Source organism: Mustela putorius, unplaced genomic scaffold, assembly GCF_011764305.1.
Source record: "Mustela putorius furo isolate JIRA1106 unplaced genomic scaffold, ASM1176430v1.1 tig00537350_pilon_pilon_pilon, whole genome shotgun sequence".
Taxonomy (NCBI): domain Eukaryota; kingdom Metazoa; phylum Chordata; class Mammalia; order Carnivora; family Mustelidae; genus Mustela; species Mustela putorius.
In genome coordinates this window covers 1,558,198-1,582,867 of record NW_025422471.1, presented here as the reverse complement: position 1 = coordinate 1,582,867, position 24,670 = coordinate 1,558,198, and the positions used below count along the sequence as shown (strand labels likewise).

Here is a 24,670-nt window from a genome sequence, read left to right as displayed (position 1 = left end):
ATCTTAACTTTAGGTCAGCATCTTTACTCTGCCCTTGCCTCTTATCCTTAGGTATTACTAGTTCCAATCATAATGAAATCCATTTTTATTTTGCTTTTTATAAATTTGAAGAAATATTGAATGTCAGGACACAATCACTGGACTTATTTCTGCAGGCACATTACTTAAAGATGTAAAAAGGCAATGAAAGAACAAGGACCCCCCTCAATATTTTTAGCCTACAGTATGCTTTGGGAAGCAGCAAATCAGAGGATGGTGCTCTGCTAGACCTTCAGAGAGGAATGAAGCCAATTAATGTACAATTACCAGCAGCAGTGCTTTATTTGAAGGGTCTTTTACAATGAAACTTTTTAACAGAGTAATTGTAGACATCTGCTTCATGTACCTTAGCAGCAACATAGCCAGTATTTGCTAAGATCTTCTGAGCATTTACAGCTTTACACAAAAGGACATATTGGCAATTTTGTTTTCTATATAATAGGCAGACTATGCAAAATACTGAGCTAGAATTCAGCATTGTTGTAGAAATGCTCAATGTCACCAAAGCGATTGACTCGTTCCACCTGGCTTTCAGACATTTGGAGAAGCAAAACATATGTACCTTAATTGCAAAATGTGGGCTTAATGAACGTGCAGGCGTTATGTTATACCAAACGCAACAATCGACATGATGGCAAGCTGCTTAAGAACATGTCACAATGTTTGGTTTTTAAGAGGTTTGCCTTTGGCAATGTTTCAGAGAAGAATGTGTTCCTTACATTTGCAGTCCTGTGAGCCAATAATAAAATGTTCAGCATATGAAACTGGTATTTATTTTAAATTGCTATGTCAATATTTTTGTTTAAAAGCAGGTTTGATTCCCTGTGTGGACTTTGTTGAAGCCTTCTATCACTGCTTTTTATTTGAGTTTGATTTAGCTTCTTTTCCCCCTGATTTTGTGTTTTGCAGAATGGCTTGCATGAAAGCCTTCTGATTGGGTTGGGGGGGATAAAGTTGCTATGTGAATTTCAAAGCCCAGAAAATGTAAAAAGGAGCAACACTTGCTGAAGGCATCAGAGAAGTGAATGCAATCAAGCAGGGTTGGCTTGTGACCTTGAAGCTTCCCAGAATAGCTACCACATTTGGAATAATGGAAGCCCTGGATTCAGATGCCTCAGGATGACCTCATCAGCAGCAGCCCCCTTCCTCCTACTGTGATGTCTCGGGGCTTTATGTCAATGTTTAGCCCGTTAGCAGAAATCCAGAAAATCAGGCTTTTGTTTTCAAAAATACAAAATAAAGGCAGCCATTATGGAATATTGCATAACTGATTTAATCCTAATGTGATGTCAAAACAAATTTACCCCACAGTTGAGAGAATGCTCTGTCTACCGCGGGTACCATTGCTTTGTGGATGCTGGGTACTCTTCCAATAAATTTTTGGGCAGTTGTGTTCAAAAACTCTCACAATTCTCCATCCCGGGCACATTTCTGTGGGGTAATTAAAACGGTCTTTTTATAACAGCAATATGAAACAGTATGCATCATCTATACACAGTGAACTGAAAAAATATTGTATTCATAAATTAAATTGGACATTTTGAAAGGTTAACGCAAAAAGCTACTTTGCTCTTGGTAATCAATAAGGAAAAAAGGATTTCAGGTAATTAAAATCTGTGAAGTGAACATTTCTCATTTGGAACCTATTAAAAAGAATATAAGCGGACAGAGGCAAGAGATAAATATGGAAAACAAGCCCTTCAAAATTTTTGTTAAATGTTGGCAAGGGAATATAATAACATATATTCAGAGGTCTGAAAGAATATAACGTGTTATCACAGATAATGTAACAAATTATACAGTCTGTATATAAGTCATGTCTATACATTATTTAATTTATGCATTAGGTTGTGATTTTAAAATATGACTGCTCTATATTTTGGGCTCCACTTTAGCTATTCTGTATGTCTTCCTTATTCAAAGTGTGACTCAGGAACCAGTATGAACCATGGGTGCTTGAGAAAACTACACAATTCCAGGCCTATCTCTGACCTTCTGAATCAGAATCTGCAATTTAATGAGACCCCCCCAGGGATTTTTATGCACATTAGAGTTTGAGAACATGGCTTTGGGTGATTGTCTCATAGTAAGGTGGGTTGTCTCTTAAAAGTTTGTGTTCATTTTATTAGACGTGAATCAGTATTGTTTTTTTTTTTAATTTTTTATAAACATATATTTTTATCCCCAGGGGTACAGGTCTGTGAATCACCAGGTTTACACACTTCACAGCACTCACCAAATCACATACCCTCCCAAATGTCCATAATCCCACCCCCTTCTCCCAAACCCCCTCCCCCCAGCAACCCTCAGTTTGTTTTGTGAGATTAAGAGTCACTTATGGTTTGTCTCCCTCCCAATCCCATTTTCTTTCATTTATTCTTCTCATACCCACTTAAGCCCCCATGTTGCATCACCACTTCCTCATATCAGGGAGATCATATGATAGTTGTCTTTCTCTGCTTGACTTATTTCGCTAAGCATGATACGCTCTAGTTCCATCCATGTTGTCGCAAATGGCAAGATTTCATTTCTTTTGATGGCTGCATAGTATTCCATTGTGTATATATACCACATCTTCTTGATCCATTCATCTGTTGATGTTTTTTTGGCTAAATGCAAGGATAGTAACTGACTCTCCAGAGGTTATTCCAGAGTGCCTGGCTTCCTGCAACATAGGAACTAAAGGAAATGCTCTGTGAGCGTGGAGACAGACTCTAACGCAACTTAGTTCTGGGCCCCTGTTGACACAACTTTTCTTTTTGCTCAGTAGCAATGATCTTTCCTTGCTTTACCATTTGCCTATCAAAATTTAATCTCTGGGGGCGCCTGGGTGGCTCAGTCAGTTAAGAGACTGCCTACAGCTCAGGTCACAATCCCAGGGTCCTGGGATCGAGCCCCACATTGGGCTTTCCACTCAGCAGTGAGTCTGCTTCTCCTTCTCTGTGATCTCTCTCACTTTCATTCTCTCTCAAATAAATAATAAAATCTTCTAAAAAAAAAAAAATTTAACCTCTGGTTCCAGGTTACAGTTCCCTTCATCTAGTCTTCAGAAATCACTTCAGTGGAATTTTTTTGATACCTTTGTTGGAATATTATCAGTTCTTCAGAATTTTTCTAGAATTTTGACCCTGGTTATAGATGCTAGACTTTGAAACATGTGAACACTTGCCCTTCTGTGGTGGTTAATTTTATGTGTCCACTTGGTTGGGCTAAGGGTTTCCCAGATAGCTGGTAAAATATTATTTCTGGGTGTGTCTGTGAGGCTGTTTCTGGAAGAGATTAGCATTTGAATCAGTACACTGAGTAAAGCAGATGGTTCTCCCCAATGTGGGTGGGCATTCTCTAATCTACTGAGGGCCTAAGTAGAGCAAACACACAGAGGAAGAGTGAATTAACTTCCTCTTTTTGAGGTGAGACATCCATCTTCTCCTGCCCTTGGATGCTGGACATCAGCTTCTGGTTCCTGAGCTTTCAGACTCAGACTGGGACTTACATGATCAACTCTCCCATCCTCCCTCCAAGGTGGGTCAGTCCTTAGATTGATTGCCTGCCTGTGATTCCTGCTTTCCTCGTTTAACCTTCTGGTCTCAGGCATACAGCTTCTGCTAGATACAGTATGCCAGAATATAAAATCCATTTTGCTTTCTCTTCAGTTTTCATATAGCTCTTAGAACACTGAAGTGGCATATGCTTCATTTTTGTTTTGACATAGAGTTGCGAAGATGTATTGTTTTTATGATGGAAGAAATTTGTTTTTTGCTAAGGATTAAAATATATGGTTATGGGTTGTGGATAATAAATATTAATCTATCTATTTATCTATCTCTCTATAATCCTTTCCAATGTGCTGTGTGCTGTGTGGTATAAGGATGAATTATAAAAGACATGGTCTAGAGCTCCTGGTGCATGTTATCTGTAATACAGGTAGGCCACTATGTAAGTGCTATGAAAATAGAAGTGACAGGAAGGGCATTAGGTGCTCAGAGCAGAAAGAAATCACATCAGCCTGATATTCAGGAAAAGGCCCGAAGAAGAGGCAGTGTATGAATAGAAACAAAATGGAATAGGGAAATGGTATTCCCAGCCCAGAGCATAAAAAGGGCACAGGGGCTAAAAGAGATTTATATACAGTGTACCCAGAAACATAATGGACATTTTGCTGAAGCTGAATGTATGTGAAGGCAAGAGGTGGGAGGCAGAGAAATCTGAACGCGATGTGCTAAGCATATGAACTGGAAGGAGCATAACTGGTAGTGACAAAAATGGGAGAAAAATAATGCTGTAGGGAGGAAGGACGCAAAGTTCAGCAGTACCTGGTTACTAAAGGCTAGCCATGGGAAGATCACACGTGGCAATGAAGAAGTGTAAATGAAGTCCTTTTTTGTCAGTCTAAACAAGATTTCTCATCAAGATGAGGAAAGGATATATTAGAAGTTAATGGCATCATCAAGTGAAGGGCAGCCACATTGGGAATACTGGAAACCCTGGACAGACAGAATAATACATGGGTCATATGTATGGCCAAATGGATCGAATCGATCAAGAATCCTGAACATCCATTTATGAAACTTCGCAGCTCAGGACAGGGGAATCAAGCAAAGTGGTTCTCATGTACCAGAACAGGTGAGTTCGGGGTAAATGGAGAATAGCGTAATGCAGAAAGCATGGACTCACTGTGTGACTTTTGGCAAGTCATTTCAACTCCCTGGACTTCGTTGTCGTCATCTATAAAATGAGGATAGTCTCTCTATCTCTGTGGGTACTTTTTGCCTAATTTTCTAGTTCTTTTGAAGATCACAAGCGAACCAACAAATTTCATCTGGGAGACTGTATCAGTATGATGAGGTGGGCAGTTTACATTTCTTTTGGAATATCAGGATAATAAAAAGATTGTTGAATCTACGTTCCAAATGCCAATTCCCATGGAGCATTGTTGGGCACTCAGGTAGTAGTGGTCGAAGCACAGTGTGTGAGAAAAAGCACCATTGGACCCCAGACCCATGTTCACAGACTTTTTGACCACTGGACTACTGGAGGAATCAGTGGAGAGTGGGAGTTAGAAGTTACTAGTTAGTCATCCCAAGGTGACTCTGTAGCATAGGACATGATATTGGACCTTCAATAAAAATGTTCTACCCTTAGCTTATGTCTGCGTCCATGATGGTTCAACTTCAAGTTATATATTTTTGGGTTTCATCTTTGAGGAAGTTCTTAAAACAATTTGTGATTAAGACTTTTGCTTCCAAGTATGATACGGTCAGTTTACACACCTCAGGGAGGGTCTGCCAATCAAGTAATACTTTTCAGTGCAATGTTAAAAAAAAAAATTCTGGTGGTTGTAATCCCTTCTCATTACAATTTTCTGCACAGTCTACTCTGGAAAGAAAACTGCAAAAATAGAAAAAAGGTGTATTTTCAGGATATTATTCACAATTAATGCCAAGTGAATAAAATCCCTAAGTGTTTAAACGTCAAGGGAAAGACAATGTTAACTTGACCTCCTTCAATTTTCATATGGAGGCTTGTGAAGTTTGGGTAGGATAAAGAGAAAAGCACCTTTTATTCCCAGAAGCTTTTTAAACCTGCCTTTAGTAGGCACTGTGTGTCTTCTTTTTGTAATCTCAGGTTTTATAGTCTCCTTTATCAATTGTGAGAGGTGTGGAAGGGCTAGTTTATATCTTTCAGAAGGGACACCTGGGTCAACAGGTTGAAAGAACTTTGAAAGTTATTTGTATCTTTGCCAGTCACTGCATTGTGTGAGAATCACTGTAGCTAGTGTGTAAACTACCTTTGAATAAGAGACAGAAAATGGAATTTATCAGGGGACAATGCCCTTTGTTTAGAAGGAGCAACAAAAGATGAATAAAAGACCACAGCCAGTCTTCTGTGTTTAGTGTCCCATTTTTCCAGATAAAAAAGGGGATAATATTCAATCTTGATTGTGCACAGAGGCCTTTGGTACTTTAAGGAGATGGAGGAAGAAGGGAAATGAAAAAGAAATAAAGCAACCAGTATGTTCTTGAACTGTGACTTCTGGCAGATGCATTTAAAAAACAACCATTACATTTTGTGGGTATATCTGTGAGGCTTATCCATTATGTGTGCAAACACAATCTGATTAGTATTTGTTATAAGCTCATCTTGTCTGCTTTTATTACAGACATCACCTTCAGATGTGGGGCCACTGCAGCTATTAAATCAGGAATATTTAGCTATTATTTGTAATAAATGTCAGCAGGGCTGAACTGAAGCCAGCAGGAAATGTTCAGGGCAGAAAACACACTGACATTCATTCATGCAAATTTGTACCACTGGTAGAATTAATCATAAAGAGGGAGGGTAGAGCATACAATGCATTTATATTACTGGTTTGGCCAATTCTCCTTCTTCCTGAATATGAGAGTTATAATGAACAGAAAGCAATCTGCTGACAAATAGTCCCATGTGAAGTGCAGGCCGTGAGATTAACTTTCCAAAGCAGACATGTCTGGGTTTATAGTGGACCACCCCCTCCTTCCCACCACACAACCCCAGCCCTCTGAGGCAGTCTTGCAGTGTCCTTTTTTCTCTTTAAAAGGCATCTAGATTTAGCATGCACATAACTATTACCTCTTAAAATCCCAGGGACACTCTAAAGAGCATTCCATGCATATTGCTGAGTATTGGATCAGCCATACCCTATTATAAGTCAGGGTGCTTGCGTCACACTGGGAAGGTATGGTGATAGGACCTGGGTTGGTGACTATGAAGGAATCGTAGTTTACCCAAATGGAGAGAATTTAAACTTTTTTAAAAAAAATCTGTTCTGTGTAAAGTGATGCAATTTAACCCATATGACTGAAAAATGTAGTCTCCTTTGAGAAGATTGCAGTCACCATCATCAACAAAGCTATGACTTGCACTGAACATCATGGAGTATCATTTAATTGTATGAGTGAGTAAAGTTAAGACCAGAAAAGAATTAGTGCACTTATTTTTTTTTTTAGAAAGGTGAGACAAATATAAGATGAAAGCATCCTTTACAATTTTTCTCATTTTCTCACAGCATGGAGAAACAGAAATTACTTAGAAGAGCTGACATAAAAATTATAGGTGACTTCAAAGATATTAATTATTCTTAGTTGTTGTAGTCCTATCATTTGAATTAAAAACATGGAAAACACGAGATAAAACTATGCTTGATAAAGTTAACACAAAATTTCTTTTAAAAATGTATGCTGATATTGGTCAAAATTAAGGAAAAGTCTTCTTAAATGTTTTATGTATCGTGGAAATCATTTCAAAGTAATGCTTTTCTAAAACACTATCATTTTCTCCCCACTGCATTGAATATGCTCACATTTATGGAATGTGTATTATAAACTGGATACTTTTCTTCCTAATTTTAATCCCTGATATGATTGTATTGCTTGCATTATTTTTCTTTGTCTAGGTTTTAGAAGAGAGCTTGTACAAACCAAGTGGAAAAGGACATTTCTGTTGATTAAGTGAAAATTGTAGTAAATATAGTAACTGAATTGAATGACTTATGCTATAATTAGGGAGATCAGTAATGGCATCAAGGTGAGGGATGGAGTGTGTTTTAACCTATAGGGTTTCTGCTGTACTAATGGAGAAAATCAGAAAAGCTGATGCAGCATTTTGACTTCATGGCTTTTCAAAGCTGAGCTATTTTTTTTTTTTTTATATAATGCCCTTATAGTATAATTATTGATTCCAAGTCTTATTCTCCAGAGGATTTGCAGGAATTATACAGAATATATATATATTTTAAAGTAAATGGAGAAAAGATGTATGAATTATTAGTACCAGCTAACATATACTTACAGGGAAGGTCCGTATAAGGCAGATACACATATAGAGACTATTAGAGCTTATGTAGCTTCTAAAGCTGAGTCAAAACTTTGGCTTTGGTCTTCCTGATGGCCAAAGAGAAAGAGCAATGCAAATCTTATGTGATAAAAGTTGTTGGAAAGAAGAAAAAGTATTACTAATCCGAGGCAGACAGACTAGTAACTAGTACAGTATGGCAAAGGTGAAGGGGGGCGTGATTATATGTGAGCAATTATATTACATAATACTAATACCACTCATCTTGCTAGGACTTTCAAATTCTCCCTTGCTGGCCATCTCCAAGATGGCATATGGTGAGCTGCCATAAGCGGAATGCCAATGGCAAGGGGAGGTTAATCTCCAGCCAACAGCCAGCAAGGAACAAAGGCCCTGATTCTGGCAGCACAAGAATTGAATCCTGCCAGCGATCACATGAGTGGATCCTTTCCCATTCGAGCCTCAGATGACACTTGCTGACACCTGTTTTATTGTATTGTATTGTATTTTTTAAAAATTTTATTTATTTGACAGACAGAGATCACAAGTAGGCAAGGAAGCAGGCAGAGAGGGAGGGGGAAGCAGGCTCCCCGCTGAGCAGAGAGCGCGATGCTGGGCTCGATCCCAGGACCCCAGGATCATGTCTGGAGCTGAAGGCAGAGGCCTTAACCCACTGAGCTACCCAGATGCCCCACTGACACCTGTTTTAAAACCTTGTATGACTCTGACACAGAAGGCCCAGGTAAATCATTCCTGATCTTCTGACCCACTGAAATTGTGTCTTGTTAAAAGCACAATTTCCTCTACAGAAATTTTCTATGATTTCTTATGTGCAGCAATAGGTAACTTCTGCAAAATATACAGAGAAATCTTCAGTTTCTCTTCTGTTTGGGTCCTTAAACTATTTAAGGATTTTTTTTTCTACTCCCCCCGCAAACATCAAATCGCCTGCATCTTTCGCCCTCAGAGAAATTTGTTCCCTTTGCTTTCTAAAGACCTCACTTTCCTCTGTTTTTCCCTTTTCCATCATGAGACAGTTCTTTCTACACCCAAAGAAAAATGATTGTTCAGGAGTGTCTCAGATAGTAGAGCATGCTACACTTGATCTCAGGGTTGTGAGTTTGAGCCATACATTGGGTATAGAGGTTACTTAAAAATAAAACCTTTAAAAAGATTAACATCCAGTCTCTGGAGAGACTACTGGCTGTTTTCTCTTCCTAAGAGATTTTGATGCCACTTTAAAAAATAAGCATAGCAAACACATATTTATTATTTGTCAGGCTCTGTTTTAACTGCACACATGTTAACTCATTGTACATTAATAAAAACCATTTTTTCTCATGAAAGAATTGAAACTCAGAAAGATGAAAGAATTTTCTTAAGGTCACACATTTGTTAGTGCCAACTGGAATCTGATTCCAAGCAATCTGGTTTCAGAGTCTGTACTTTTAACTAGTAGGTATCCTCCTGCTTAAAGGCTCATAATGGGGAAGACAGTTATTGGAGTGTGTATGTGATTGGATATAAACCCGAGTCTACGTTTCCTGGTGATACTTGCGGAAAGTGAAGTGCTAATTCATTTAATTTTCACTGTGTAAGAATACATTCATGAAATGGATAATGAATCAACCATAAAATAAAAGGAGAGTCAAAGTTGTTTTGGCTTCCCTGTTGGGCATGTGGCCTGAATCACCTCATCAGGAGGCTCATTTCAGCGCCAGTTTTGATTACTCTGAACTTTATTTAAGAAGGCAGCTTTTTCTTTCTTCTTGATTATTCTCCTTGAACCTTCAAGTTTAAGCAACAGGACCAACTGATGTGCCTTTCAGAATAAATCACCCTTGGCCTCCTGTAGCCATTCCTCCGTCTCTACCTTTACTTGCTTGATTGTTGAAGTTTTGTATGGTGTGATGATTAATTTTCTGTGTCAGCTGGGCTGGGCTACCGTGTACAGACATGTGGTCAAATGCTATTCTGGATATTTGTGAGTGTGTTTTTGGATGAGATTAACATTTCAATCTATGGACTCTGAGTAAAGCAGATTGACCTCCCTCAGTGGGAGGGTCTTAACCAATCAAATGAAGACTTGACTAGAACAAAAGACTTCCAGCAAAAGGGAATTTTGCCAGCAGATAGTCTTGGACTTGAACTGAAACATGAGCTCTTTTTGGACATCTAGCATGCTGGCCGGCCCATCCTGCAGATTTTGGAATTGTCAGCCTTCAGAATCATGTGAGCCAGTTCCTTAAATGTTTCTACATACCTATACACATCCTAATGGTTCTGTTTCTCTGGTGAACCCTAATATAGTAGCCATGTGCTTCAGAGGGAGGTTGGTCCTCCTTTCAGCAAAAAGAGGGGAAAATGAAATGTTAAAAGAATTCTACTGGGGATATTTTGGGTTTCCTCAATGATAAAAAGAGATACAAGAGAGGAGACGGTCTCTTACATCACTCTGGACTTTATGGGCTGTTGAGACACCAAAGCAATGCTAGTCAATTTGGGAGGAGAAGAGAAGGTAGCCAGAGAAACTGGTTATATGTTCAGGACAGTAAAGCAGGAAGCTGAGAGATTATAGTCACTTGAGATATCATTGAACTGGAGAATTAGGCAACCCAATAACTGAGTTCGGAACTTCTTGGCATACAAGATAAGAAATGTTTATATTGTTTAATAAATTCTAGTTGGGTATTTATTTGCTGCTGACAAGTACTAATGGATATTGTTAACCATGATATAGCTCTAGGGAGCTGAACAAATAGATGTGCTATATGTAATTATTAGATATTGGTTACTAAATCAGATAACAGTCTTTTAAGAAATCAGAGTCCAGGCAGTTAATGTATTTGAGTCAACAGTAGGAGTGGTGAGGACTGTGGGGCTCTTGAAGAGGGTGTAGTCTACCTAAGGGGCAGCTACCCAGCGTCTATAAATTGTTGCTATTTGAAAATGCTATCCTGGGACTGTCAGGTTTTTTGAATTGTTGAGAGAATCTGAAAATTTGGATATACCTTTAAAATCTCTCAATTTTTAAAGATTTATAATTAATTGAATTTATAAACATTAAAACATAAGGGGGCCAAACAATTGAAGTTGAAAGCCAGAGTCTACCTTTATGCTTCTAGTTTGCAATTTCTGAGAAAAAGTGCTGAATTTCTGCAACATATATTGAGTTCTTGTTTCATCTTATGCTTTTGTGATTAATATTTACCTCTTTTTCTTTGTACTGCATAGGTAGCACAACTAATGATCTCTTAAGGCCATTCCTGGATAGTGATAATAAGATCACATTATCTGAATACAAGAGAATGCTTATCTTCCCATTTACTTTAATTTAAAGCATTAAAAAGTAATTATGATGTAAAGTTTAAAAGATAGATGGAATGTAGAACACATTCTTTTTACTACCCTTTAAATTGATACCAAGACACCATTTTCTCTACAGAAATTTTCTATGATTTCTTATTTTTATTTTGTTTAGAAACAGGCTTGCTGAATTAGCAACACAGTCCATCTCGATTTTAATTCTAAATGAATATGCAAAAATTCCTGTGCAGACTACAACACTATTGACTCTGAGAAAAGTTAAAAGTTAAAGTCAAAAGTTAAGTGTTTGAAAGCATTGTTTTTCCATCAGTAAAATGTGAAAGCTGAGAATTTAAATAGGTAGCATCCTTTTGACTTTAAGATGTAATGATTCTTGGTTTATGGCAATAGCACACAAGTTACATTGGGGGAAGAGTTCAAGGTATTATCTTTGTAACATTATTCTCTAGTTCATGTATGTTACCCATTGAAAAACTTGTGAGGGAGTCAATCTGTTAATTCACCTCGACCTCTAAACTTTTTCAGAGTTAGAATTTGAATAACATTTTGGGGTTCATGAGTTCCATGGATTCTGTAATCAACAGGTAATGAAGTACTTTATTTCTTCCCAAACAGAGATTTTAAAAATGAACCACAAAATGTAAAAATATTTACATTACTTGTCCTCCCAGTCAGGTCTATAACACCATTCATAATTTCTTTGCAAAAAAAAAAAAAAAGAAGAAATCTATAAAAGTATAATGAAATGGATGTAGTGATGTTGCTGCTGTACAGTGATGAAAAAAATAGCAGCAACATCACACCATCGTGGTATCATTAATTAAAAGATGACTTACACTTTCTCAAGGCGATGAGTTCCCCACGCACACTCCATAGGCATTCTAAATTTTCTTTTTGATTTGTTTGTATCTGTTTTCAGGCTCTTGGCTAATTATGCCAAAGTCTATGTATCAATCTTCTGTGTGAATAGAACAAATATATGCTAAATAGAATAGAAGTTTCTTGTTGAATGTGTACACAGAATTCATTGACTAACAAATATGACCTAACTCTTTAGGGAAGGAGAATGAAATTGATGTGTTTCCTAACACTGAGGTTTGGTGTTCATGATGAATTGAAATAATCTGGTTTTCATCCGATATGGAATTCTCACCTTCTTGAAGATTTGTATTATGTAGAGATTTTGATGCCCTCTACTTTACATTCTAGGTGTTTAATGACCATTTGTGTAAAAGAAAATTTTACACGAAAAAGGAAACACTGCCCCAAATTGGTTTGAGTTTGGGGGTATTTAAGAATTTTATCCTCTTCTTGAGATACTTTTTGTTATATTCAGCACTAGGAAATTTTTAGAGATCCTGGAAGCAGTAGGAATGAATTATTGTGTTTATTCAATCTAAGTTAAAAGCTCTCACACTTGATTCCTCAGCTGGCAGCTCTAAACTAGAGCATTTATGCTTGTTAAAAATTGATTTTTACCATGGCTAAAAAGTTGATTTCTTTTTTCTTCCCCGCCTTACCCATTCTTATAAAAAGGAATGAATATGAAGTGTTTTTGTGAAATTCATTCACTTTATTTTTTTGGCAGCTGAGATTTCTCTGGTTATTTGAATATGAACTCGTGATCCTCTCTCACCATGATGTGAGATTCTTAAATGTCTTCCACTTGAGGTAGAAAATACGTCAGAACTCATTAAGAGGTTACCTGCACACTATATTGATTTTTATAAATTGCTCCTTAAATTGTAGTGGGCAGCTTGACACACATAAAATCACTAAGGTCAGGTAGTATTTGGATGAAATTAATGCATTTTGCTCGTAGTTACGGATTATGGCTATTCTCTGGTACTGTGCCATAAATAATTGTCTGTTAGTAAATTATTTAAAATACATATTTTTATCTTCATTTTTAATGAAGGTATATGTTTAATAAATTGTACTCATTGTTATATTAAAGATGTCGGCCTTGGTGCCTAACAAACTATGATCCTTCCCAGGCCAATCTTCCCTATCCACAGCTATTGCTGAAGAATCTGATCTGTGCAGATAATGGAGCTCTACCCCCTTGAATCAACTGATCGGGAAATAGGGAAACATTAGTGGTTAAGAAGGGGAGGAGAAGCTGAAAGATGTCGTGAGATATAAATAGAACCCTGAGTGATGATCTTAAATCAAAGTTCTGAGGAGGTAGAACCGTGAGTAATCAGTGGTTACAAAGAGGAGAAAAAATTATAGGTCTGTCTCTAGGTATATGAATAGCGACAGTGGAGTATGTATTTGACCAAAAAAACTGGGTTAAGGTAATGCCAGTGCACTGGTGTGAAGAATCTACCATGCCACAAGGATTTTATCCTTCTGAGCACCAGATTGCCCTGGGTTTCTGTAGCTGTGTATCCTTATGGTACCTTTCTTGTTATATAAGGTAACTCAAGTTTTTCTCTATTTCTTTTTTTTTTTTAATTTTTTTTAAAGATTTTATTTATTTATTTGACAGAGAGAGATCACAAGTAGGCAGAGAGGCAGACAAAGAGAGAGGAGGAAGCAGGCTCCCTGCTGAGCAGAGAGCCTGATGCAGGCTCGATTCTAGGACTCTGGGATCATGACCTGAGCCGAAGGCAGAGGCCTTAACTGACTGAGCCACCCAGGCGCCCCAAGTTTTTCTCTATTTCTTGACATACAATGAGAATTAATCCATTTTTTTTTCTAGCCACAGAACCAATTTTTTTTTATAAAGATTTTATTTATTTATTTGACAGACAGAGATCACAAGTAGGCAGAGAGGCAGGCACAGAGAGAGAGGAGGAAGCAGACTCTCTGTGGAGCAGAGAGCCCCACACGGGTCCCAAGACCCCGGGACCATGACCCTTAACCCACGGAGCCACCCAGGCACCCCCCGAATGAATTCTTTAAGTGAAACTTTTTTTAGCTCACTCATATTTAAAAGCAGATGAAGTCCTGTACACTTGAAGTTGTGGTGGGAAGTGTCTCTCAGGCTCTTCCCTTTGTTTTCCCCTTTTCTTATTGTCACCTGCTGAGACAATTTTGTAGTCCCCTCCTCCTACAGTTTAAAACCCACATATGAACTGAAGATATAGGTAAGTCCATAAAGAGGTGATGAAAGGAACCAAAGGACCCAGGTTTGCGGAGGCATTTATTTTTCTTGGTGGGCTTGGATTATTATTTTATTGTGATTCCAGAAATGAATTTTTGGCTGTGGGACCTCTTCTCTAACTACCCTCATTCCTCCCATTGTCTCACAAAATACCACAAAATTGTGTTCAATTTGTAAGCTTAAAATTTCCAGCCTAAACCACTTCCCAAACCTCCAGAACTCTGGATGTCTCTGTCCAGTTGTCTACCAACCATGACCTTGGTGTGGTTAATAGATAGCTCATAAAATAGTGGGGAGAAAGAAGTCATTACACAAAGCAGTTGTGTAGTTATACTGAACTTAAGAAAAGCTGTGTAATCGTAGCCAGTAATAGAAACATGTTGGATCTGGTAATTTGACTAAAAGCAAAGCATCATCAGACATTACATTAAATTAACATTAATTTTAATTTATTGCTTTATAGCTTGATTATATTGAATTCATATTTTGATTTTATGTTTATGTGAGTTTATATCTTGATTTATGTTTTAAATATTTTAATTACCATGAGCACAATTGAAATTCTTACTAGTAATATACAATGCTTTCTTTTTCTATAAAGCTTCCACGAGAACCACTAAACTGATATCATATTGCATACTGTTAACATTGTTTATATAGTTCACGGAGTGGTCTTTTATCTGTAAGTATCCCAATAGCAAAACATTTTTTTTAACCAGAAAATTTTATTTTATTTTATTATTTTTTTTAAAGATTTTATTTATTTATTTGACAGACAGAGATCACAAGTAGGCAGAGAGGCAGGCAGAGAGACGGAGAGGGAAGCAGGCTCCCTGCTGAGCAGAGAGACTGATGCGGGGCTCCATCCCAGGACCCTGGCTGGGATCATAACCTGAGCCAAAGGCAGAGGCTTTAACCCACTGAGCCACCCAGGCGCCCCTTAACCAAAAAATTTTAGAATGGAAATGGCATGTATATATTTTTAAAGATTTTATTTATTTATTTGAGAGAGAAAGAGAGCACGAGAGGGGGAAGGGTCAGAAGGAGTAGCATGCTCCCTGCTGAGCAGGGAGCCTGATGTGGACTGGATCCTGGGACTCCAGGATCATGACCTGAGCCAAAGGCAGTCACCTAACCAACTGAGCCACCCAGGCACCCAAGGGAACTGTATATTTTTGTTGAAAAGGTCAGGATAAATTGAGGAGTCCCCTTTTCAATGTGTGAAAGTAGAAAATCGCTATTTAAAACCAAATCAAGTATACAATGATATTCCTTACATCCACTTCCTTTTTTACCATGTCTTTGGAGGTAAAGGTTATGTTTTGATGAGATTTTTTTGGGAATCCATTACTAATATGAATAAAAAGGTAGTAAGTTAATTTTTGAGGTATTATTAGATGTCACAGCTTCTCAATATATTGATTTGCTGAAAATATTTGGTTTGCTTGCAGACTGATTTCCTTTTAGGAATACATGATTTTGTTGATACCAAGAGACATATTAGTTGTTTTTCCTTCCATATTCCCCTCTCTAATAATTGTGGCATGGCAAAAGGATGGAGATTATGTGTAAGTGGAGGAAGCTAAAAGTGAAGTAGAGAGGAAAAAATAGTGGAGCAGGGAGGAACCAAGAAAATTATCAGATAAAATAGGATTTCACTGATACTGGTAATAAAAAAAAACTACCTCTTGCCACTAGTATTGTTTTTATTGCTAGCAATCTTTGTAAAATTATCTTCAGAACTAAACTCAAAAGAAGTGTCTCTGCTTTTGCATTTTATGTAATTGTGGAGAGGTTGTTTATGGACAGATAGGCTTTTTAAAGCAGTATCTGTGGATGAGAGACTGTGAACAGTGTTTCTTACATAATTTTACCACCATGAAAGTCTTCCAAGTCTGTGCAGATTATGCTCTTGTGCAGGTTATGAAATAGAAATGCCAAGTACTTAGGTAATATGGCCTGGGTCAGACAATATGTAGTGGATGTGGGTGTCAGAGTCCTCTGGCTCCCATCTTCCTAATGTTGGGGTCAACATCTCTTTAATGAAAATGCGAAAGATGACCATGGAATACTATGCATTTAATAAAACATAAGTCTTGTGTTCTTGTAAAACTAGTTCTAAAGATAATCCTATATTAATACTCTATTAATATTTGAAGCCCTATCTGTATTTTAAACCTTCCAGGATAACTAATTTAAAGAAAACAACACAATTTTATATTTGTAATATTTAGAATATCAAAAATAAAACATAGTTGAATTATTTTTGTTACACTCCATTGAGTATATTAAAAAAAAAACTTAGAGTGACTGAAATACCTGTCATGTTGAGATGGTTGTCTTCCAGAATCTAGAATTATATACCTAATGTTCTTATAAGGTCTTATGGAGACCAGTATACTAGTTCCTTATTATTTCTAACATTATTAGTATTAATCTTACTACTGCTTTCCAAAATTGGGCACTTTATTGGACCAGTAAATAATTTTCAGGATTACTGGACTCTCTCTCATTTCTCCAGGCTGAAGCACTTGATCCCATTAGGTCATGGTTATCAATACCAAAAAGCCATTGCACTATTCATTTTTGGGACACCTGTGAACTTTGCAGTTATCCAGAAAACAGTGATGGTATGTGTTTCTTGAATGATTAGTGGGTATCAGAGAACACACTAGTTCTTCCCACAGCCCTTTACCACTGACTTCCTAGAAACCTAGGCAGTGTCAAACAGTACACATTTGTTATAACTAAGCTCCATTCTTGTTTAAAAAAAATAAAAATGCTTTCTCATCTTTTAAAGTTTTTTATTTCTCTTCTCAAATCTAATTTTATTGTTCTGTTCTCACATGTACATTTTTTGATAATATGCTTATTATTTAGATTGTCCTCAGTTCTTTTTTTAAACTTTTAAAGATTTTTATTTATTTTTAAAATTTCTTTTCAGTGTTCCAGATTTCATTGTTTATGCACCACACCCAGTGCTCCATGCACTACATGCCCTCCAGTTCTTTTTAGAAAGAACAAGTATTCTCTTTCTGCAGAATAATATAGCATTACCTTGTCCGATAAAAATAAAGGATAATTTGGTTGTTGAATCTATGAGGGCAAAGAAAATTATGACTAGAGACATAATTTATTGACTGTATTACTGAAATTTATCATTGTCTTACTATACGTCCTGTGTAACAATACTACCTTTCAAAAAGTTGTCTAAAAGGGGATTGCCTTTGTATACTTTCTTTGGAATATTATTGGCTGACTGCTTGAAAAAAGTGAAATGGCAAACCACAGACTGCGTGCATGTTTAAAAGTTGATCTTCACAACTAAGAGAAAATAGTGGCTTTTGACTTAGTTATTCATTCCACACAGCAGTGGATGGGTGGTTATTGTACAACACCAAACATTCTGGGGTGAGATTTGCTGTAATAACACAAACCAACAGGTTTAAACCTCAGAAATGACCTTTTAAAGGGCAGGCATTCAATTTTGACAAAAATGATCAACAGCAGGCTTGAGGGTAAAATATAAAAATTTAAAACCCTACAATTAGGTAGCTTATTTAAAAACACAGGATGAGAGGCACAGATGGTTCATATTAACAAAAGCAAACAAACAAAAGACTAAACATATGAGTATAAAATTAGCAATGGCAAGAGATGAACTACCTTAACAGAATGACTCTAAAAATATATGTATCTCTTCATCTATGAGTATTTATTGGGAACTAGAGGTAAAATAGAAGTCTTTGCTTTAGAAAAGTTTACCGTCTAATAAGGAGGATAGACTTTATATCAGTTATTTAAATCTATGTGCAAATAAAATTTCACCCTATAAATTTATTTGTACAGAAGTATGAAACAAGTTTTGAAAAAGATTAAAGAAAACTCATGCATGGATACAGATACAGATGTAAATTGTTGTGCTTCTGTATGTTCCAAGAGCTATATATTTCTCTCAATCTGTTCTTCTACCAAATGATGTAGAATCAAAGTATAGAAAAGTGATATTGTTTCCAACAGTAATTGCTGGATTCAGATGATTGGACTTACAGGTCAGGTAACATTTCTGAACCAGTGAACCATCTGCTATGCTCGTGTGGTACTTCATTAAAAGCTAGGTGAGAATGAGAAGATACTGGGTTGGATGGAGGAGGGGCGACATTCATAAAGAAATAAAAGTGCTTTTTGTCCTTATGAGGGTAGTAGTTTGAGATTATAGTTATGGCTGGGAGAAAAAGAAGTGTGAGTGAAGGTCTCTGTTCCATAAACTATTCTTCATCCTCTTTCCAACTTTTGTTCGTGGGCTTGTTCCTCCTTTCTCTTTTAAAATAAAAGCTTGTATTTTCCAGATAATTCTGCACTGAGCCCAAAGTGGTTTGGATGGAAGAAGTTGGATTGCTTATGGGGCAGCATTTTAGTTTTACTTTTCTATTGGCCTTGATTCTTCTTTGTGACTGTTTCTGGCTGTGTGGGAGGGAGAATTTTAATTCTTTTGCTTGTCTAAAGGCTTGGGATTCTTGATATATCCTAATTCGAGGGCCTGAGCAACAGAGGAGAAAGGGCCTTCTCAAATTCCAACTAACTCTGAACTTTGGTTTTATGAATGCCCAAGGCATTTGATTGTTGTCCTTCATAGATACTTCCTGTGATAGCATGTGAGGCTGTCAATAGGAAGCTAATCTGTTTGATCTCTTAAAGTGAATGGTTTCAAGGACACCTGCTTATATGGAACACTATTCTATATCGAATTGCTTTTATTAAGTTATTTTATAGATTGAAAAACTTCATAGCATAAAAAGTTTAGTGACTTTCCAGCACCACTCAGCTAGTCATTGTCAAGATAATGCAGACTCCTGAAACTGAATGTAAAGCCTAACAATCAGGTGATTGTATATGTACTCTTTTTTTTTTTTTTTTCTGGGCCCAGACCTCTTATAGGCTCCATTATATTTTTTTGTGGTTGCTTGTTTCTTTCAGCTGGCCATACTTCACAAGCTCCAGCTCTCAGAAACAGTAACTCCGGGAGTGGCACCCTTGGCAGCATCTGGCTCATCATTGACCCGGAGACTGGCTCTGTGTAGCAGCCCATCCACGCAAACGTGCCTGTGATTGACCCACAAAATGTTCTCATTCCATGAGTGAGATTTTATGACTTGAATGGGCCAGGGGTAGTAATGTGCACACAGAAATCTGTAACACATTTTTTCTTTTTTGAAACTGGGAATGCCACTTGTCATAATAAAGAATTTTCTTTTCATTTGCAAGATTTCTCTTTATCTCTGACTTCTCCATGTTTCCTCTCAGCTACATTTAGCCATGAATGAGCTGTAAATGGGATAGTATGGAGCATGGGATGAGATGTTCAAAGGCAGCAGGGCGGCGGGAGGTTGGGGGCGGTGATTCTTTTCGCAGTTGATCTTCTAATGACTTGTTCAGTCTTCCAGGCGGCTGGCCCCGTCATCAGTTCTAGCACTTGAGACAGTGTACCCTTCCAGCTGCTAGTACCTTTGTCATACCTACTGTTGCATTCAGTGCCAGTCTGATAGGGCAGCGTTGGCAGAATTTTTCTAACCTCCGGTACAAAAGCAAAGCAAAGCAAAGCAGTTATATGATAAATGGATCAGAGTCATCTCCTATCTCTCCTTGGAATGAAATACTTATTTTTCTTTTTCTTCAGACAAATGAGGGTGAAATAAGACAGGCTTGTTGTGGGGAAGGAGATGAATCAAAGAATTTCCTTACGTTTCAATCAATACTAAATGCTTTGACATATGTTTTCCACTGGGAGGGCGGAACTGGGGTTGTCATAGAGTAATTAGAGGCTGGTGCACTGAGCATTGTTTATGCCCTTCAACCAAATACCACAGGTAATTAAGCCTTTTTGTGTGTCTCTGTGGCAGGGATTCTCCTTCCTGGCGGTGATGGAGAAGAGTCTACAGATGTTTTCTACAGATGTCTCCCAGTGGGGACTCCCTTTTACTGACTTCTTTCTCTTTGTCGCCCGCTTCCTTTCTTCTTTCTCACATCTGCCCATTCCTTCCAGTGAACTTTGTGCTGCTGTTCAGTCTCTCATACCTGCCTCCTAGATCCCTTGCATCTGACTTAGCTTTGTCCCTTCTACTCCTTTGCACCTGTAATCTGTCAAGAAGACTACTTGCTCTTTTCCAGATCTCTTGTCAAAACCCAGTTTTGGAAAATGTTTTCAGTACATTACCACAATAAATACATTTCCATAGATTAATTGTTGAGTATTCAAAGGAAGAAGAAAAAATATATATACATACACATACACACAAAACTACAATAAAAATAGTGTCCACTAAGGACACCTGGGAGGCAGATGCCTTCGGCTCAGGTCATGATCTCAGGGTCCTGGGTTCCAGTCGCTCGTCAGGCTCCTTACTCAGCAGGCAGTCATCTTCTCCCTCTGCCTCTGCTGTTCCCCCTGTTTGTGCTCTCTCTCTCTCTCTGTTTGTCAAATAAATAAATAAAATCTTTAAAAAAATAGTGTCTCTAATTTAAATCAGCCATTAAATGTGAACTATATGCTGTGCTTGATGCATTCCGTTAATATTTACTGATTAAAAGGGCCTGCAAATCTAGACTTAGAAAGAACTTTGACTGACCTGCAATGAAACAGTATATGAAAAAGTAAATAAATATGTTACTAAAAATCAAAAGTTGGTCCATCATTACTGAAGCTGTATTTTCTCCTGCTAATATGATTACCATTAGATATATTACTATTATACTAGGAAGAATAGGAAAGTCTAATGGAAATAAACTGTTGGACTAGATAAGGTATCTTGTCAACCCTTAGAATTTTTAAAGTTTTGTGCAAAAATAGTATATATAGTATTTTAAATTTGTTTAATTCCCCTGGAAAATTATTTTTCTTTTACTTCTGTGTACTTTTATTTCTCCTCTAGATTTTTCTATAGTTTTCCCATAGTTTTCTATAGTTTTTCCCATTCATTATTCTCATATGATTACAAGCATCCTTCTATACTTCTAGTTAAATTGTATAAGCCTGGAATTTTAAAGAAATGTTTTTAAAATCATAATTTTTTTATTTATAGGATTCTTTTTTTTAATTTAAATTCAAATAGCCTTTTTTCTCTTTTTTTATAGGTCCCAGTTTTTACTTTATTATTATTTTTTTTACTCAGCCTTTATTTCTAAATTTAAATTCAGTTAGCCTAAAATTATAACTTATAGGGGCGCCTGGGTAGCTCCGTCAGTTAATCAGCCAGCTCTTGATTTCTCTTCGGGTCATGATCTCAGGGTCCTGGGATCCAGCCTGGAGTTGGGCTTCACACTCAGCAGGGAATCAACTCGAGATTCTCTCTCCTTCTGCCCCTTTCCCTCCTCGCACTCTCTCTCTCTTTCAAATAAATAAATAAATCTTTGAGAAAAAATAAAGTTGTAATTTATATTAGTTTTTTTGATCGAAGATAATATGGATACATACCAGATATATTATTCGTTGTTTTTTTTTTTCTTTTACTAGATGGCATGCAGGTGAGATTGATAAGGAACCCTTGGGGAACATTTATTTATAATTGTTTCCATAGCCTATCTTTTCATCTCTAACTAGCTTTGGAACCTAAAAAGATAGGAAAAATATATACCTTGCTAAAGACAAGAGAAACACACACTGTGCTGGAACATAAGAGTTTGTACAGATGTGGAGAATGTGTTTCGTCCTGGCTTTCACAACTGACTAATGGAGTGGGGGCAATCTGAAAGTGTGTCATTAGCTTCTTAGAAATCATTAAAAGTGGAAGCAAACAAGTGATGAAATGGAGTGAATAGAAGAGAGGATTAAAAACTAATGTCAAAACTGGAGGCATTCAAATAATACTTTATGTGTATTTTTTCTTTGGGTTAATTCTCGTTTTTGTTAGGAGACTTTATCTTCTTAATAGTAATAAACTGATTGATACCTTTAGCTCTAATTTTTATCCTGGGTGAAATTTACAACAATGAGTACAAATCAGAGTTGTTTAGGAAATATTCCAGGTGTGGAACAGTTCTTTTGCTTTTTGTACTTTTGTGTTAGAATATGTGGGAAATGCCTGAATTTGGGAACCCTGTGGCTACCTAACCGTTTTATTTGCCATGATATTTGAAAATATGTTATTAAAGACAGTTTGTTACTAAATTCTCACTGTAAACCAGCGAGAATTCTTCCATTTGCCTTTTTGATGCCTGAGGACAGAAGAAAAGCAATGATGATTTATAGTAATGTTCTATATCCAGAAATATTTTTAGGCAAATACTTAACTACATAATTGGGTGACTTCATCTAGGGAGGAGAAATTAGCATACTTTATTTAAAAAAGTATACACCAAGGGCAAACAAAGGTTTAATAAAAATTCATTAAAACATTTTTTAAAGTAATTAAAAAAATATTTTTCAAAGGTGGCAATTTAAAAGTCCTTTGGTGGGAGTGTGTTCATTTTCAGACGTACGCACCTCTCTAGCACCATTACATGAACACTAAAGAACCATTAGGGCCACTCACACCACCAAGGGGAGCAGAGACTTCAACTGAAAAAAAAAAGAAAGTTTCTCTACTGTAGGGGAATCTTTTTAAAAAATCAGACCTTTTCCTGCTTTCTAAAGTGATAACAAAGTTTCAAAGTTCTCTCTCCCATGAGGCAGGTGACCCAGTTCAGGAATATTATAAATATAATGATAACTCTCTTCCTGATATTGCTTTCAGGAAAGTGCTTATCTATGGAATGCTCATAGTAGGATGTCCTTGTATTTTTAGGATTGCCCAAGGTAAACAAACCTAGAATCTATAGATTTATGGAACATCCTCTCTAGGTTCTTGTCTATTACTGTGGGCCAGAAAGTTTGTTGTATATAAAAGGGAAGGGCTTATAGGGTCATATTGGATATCCCAGAGCCCTCCCAGCTTCACCTGTGCCTCTTGATTCTGGGTAAGATCTCTGATTTGACAGTCTAAAACTTTGTGTCATCACCAACATAGCTTAAATATATTAAATAACTAAATTGGATAACATGCGGGGCGCCTGGGTGGCTCAGTGGGTTAAAGCTTCTGCCTTCAGCTCAGGCCATGATCCCAGGGTCCTGGGATCGAGTCCCACATCGGGCTCTCTGCTCAGCAGGGAACCTGATTCCCCACCTCTCTCTGCCTGCCCATCTGCCTGCTTGTGATCTCTCTGTCAAATAAATAAATTTTAAAAAATCTTTAAAAAAAATAAATTGGATAAAATGCAATACTTTTACACATGTGATCTCATTGGATTGTCCAAGAACCAAGTCAATGCCCTTATTTTAACAGGGGAAATAACTGAAGCTCAGAGAGGTTACTTAAGTTACCTTAAGTAACTTTTGTCTTAAGTTACACAGTTAGTGGTAAAGGCTGGCACATGCTAGACTTCTTGTGGGCAAATGAAAATATAAAATCTAGTCTGTTTTCCTGTAGTAATCCTCAATGTTTCATACAAATGATATTCTCTGTCACTGCAAATAATATGTCAGATTTTTACTAAAAAGGATCATGAGTATATGGTTGCAGGAGTAGTAGGCTAAAACCTATTTAATTCTGGATGTAAAAAAAGGGAGGGGCCTTGTTAAGGAGAGAATTTAACTGGAGAGGAGACCGAGAAGACTAATTTCAGGTAATTTGAGAATCTGACATTGGAGTAGCTAGGATAAAGGCTAACAGAAGAGTAGGCAAGTTGACTTATATTCGGAGATATGTGAGGAATAGAAGTGTTTAAATGGATGTTAGAAATCATTTCATGCCATCTACTCTGTAGTGATGTAAATCTCAGTTGACAAAATCGGGTGTGCTGGAGTGTAACATTACTTTTTATTACTTATTTTAACCTACTCTGGCCTCCTTTCCACTGGGTAATGGAAAATCTAAGGCATAGTTCTGATCCCTTCCCTGAAGTGAGTTTAAGTTCTAGGGGCCTTTGAGGAACCCAGACAATGCACTGATACTGGAACACCCTTAGGTCCTTGATACCTGCTGAGTTGTACATCAACCTATTGGTTCCTTGGTCTTTGCTTCACACCCCCCACCTCCGATATCATTGCTCTGCCATGCCTAGACTTTTAGCTAGTAGTGTGCTAAGGGCTCATTTCTAAGTTTGTTCTCTTCCTGCATTTTCCTAGTGGGCAGTGGAAGCAGCAAGCTTATTTCAGGCCCTTTTTTTTTTTTTTAACCCACTATGCAGGGAAATTCTGGGGTCTTCCCAAATCTTTGGGTTCTACTGGGCAGTGAGGTAATTTCCCTGTAATCTGAACTTCTCACAACTCTGAAATCGTTTTTTCCCACTGTAGCCGTGGTCTGAGATAAGGGGCACGGTGAGTACTCA

General features: G+C 37.2%; 1 long non-coding RNA gene across 2 annotated transcripts in view; it reads left to right on the top strand.

Annotated features, from left to right (window-relative positions):
* LOC123390418 overlaps positions 1 to 24,670 on the top strand; it is a 296,802-nt gene that overhangs the window by 113,152 nt on the left and 158,980 nt on the right. The gene's annotated exons all lie outside the window — the stretch shown is intronic.